The sequence below is a fragment of the Capra hircus genome, chromosome 14 (assembly GCF_001704415.2).
Source record: "Capra hircus breed San Clemente chromosome 14, ASM170441v1, whole genome shotgun sequence".
NCBI lineage: Eukaryota > Metazoa > Chordata > Mammalia > Artiodactyla > Bovidae > Capra > Capra hircus.
Window position 1 is genome coordinate 25,207,910 of NC_030821.1, and position 1,692 is coordinate 25,209,601.

General features: G+C 36.6%; 1 pseudogene; it reads right to left on the reverse strand.

The window, feature by feature from the left end:
- LOC102189497 lies at positions 1,120–1,284 on the reverse strand (annotated as a pseudogene).

Below are 1,692 nucleotides of genomic sequence, written 5' to 3' on the forward strand. Positions count from 1 at the left end.
GTATGTTGACTCTCATCTAATAATTTACAATTGCTCTTATGATGACATTTTATCTCCAATCTCACAAAGTGTTCTTATTTGTTCCTCCCAAAATAAGCAGTCGGTGCCTGTGTTATCATCTCTAACTGCTCCAATATCTAATTCACCTGGGATGAATGAACAACTAGGAAAACTGCAGTGATACATCATCTTCCTCAAACAAATTACAAAATCTTTAGAGTTAATGGTTGCAACCAATGATACATAGCCTGCAAGGATTCTACACCTTCCACAAAGGAAACAAGGAATTTTGGAAATAACTGTTTCCCTGCATCAAACTGCCACATGTCTATAACAACACTATGCCAAAATGTGGAAACAAGCTAACTGCCATTAACAGATAAACTATGGTACATCCTTAATAGAATATTACTCAGCTACAAAAAGGAATGAAGTATTGACACATACAATAAGGGTGAACCTTGAAAACATTATGCTAAGAAGCCGGACACAAAAGGTCACATATTGTATGATTTCACTTATATGAAATATCCAGAGTAAGTGAGTCCTCAGTAGACACAGTAAGTAGACAGTGGTTTTCCAGGGACTGACGGCAAAGGGGAGTAGGGAGTGGCTGCTTAATGAATACAAGGTCTCCTTTCAGGTTCATAAAGTGTTTTCGACCTAGATAGTGGTGATGATTGCATAGCATTTTGAAAGTACAAAAAGCCACTGAGTTGTATGCTTCAAATGGTTAATTTTAATGTTACATGATTTCACCTCAATAAAAGGTAATTTTAAAAATAATTGGCACTGCTTCTCCACATTTGGCATCTGTGTCTTCTTTAGATTACTATGAAATGCATCAGAATAAAATATGTTTTCACTTTTATTTTGAAATAATTATAAACAGGAAACTGCAAAGACAGTATAAGGAGGACCCATGAACTCTTCACTCAGTTTCCCTACCGGTCATATCTTATGCAATTATACTGAATTGGACATTATTACAATGAGCATGTATAGTTCTTTTTTTAAGTTTTTCAACTTTTATTTTACATACAAAGATCTAGTATTGTTTCTGCATAACGTAGATGTGCTGGATGATCCATTCAAAAAAATTCACTTAGTAACTCAACTTCATTTAATGAAGTCCATGTTTTTTGTGTACTGGAAGAAGCACTGACGGCACATATTGAGGCCATATTTCCAAATTAGACTCTGGCGGTTTGAGTGGACCTGGCAAGAATGAGAACCCTGGACAAATTTTCTCAGATGTCTCCAGTAAAGCTGCTGGTGACCCATGTTGCTCTCTTGGCTGCAAAGAGCAAAAGGAACAAGGGTGTATACACATGTGCTCTTCAAAATTTGGGGACACAGTTTACTAGAAGGCAGTGCTAGTTCTATATCATTTTTTTTTAATTGGGATATTCACTTTATTGTAGTAGTCTGGGATCAAAACTGCAATATAACCAAATTATACTTGTATTTCTTTTCTCCAGATGGGACAAATTCTATGGTTCAATTTACACCATCACCTCAGAGCTAAACTTATCTGAAAGCAAATCTTTGCTGGGCTTTTTCTGTTTTATTACGTGTATAGACTCATACAGGGCTTCCCTGGTGGCTCAGATGGTAAAGAATCTGCCAGTAATGCAGGAGACAGGGTTTCGATCCCTGGGTTGGGAAGATCCCCTAGAACTTTTATAGCTT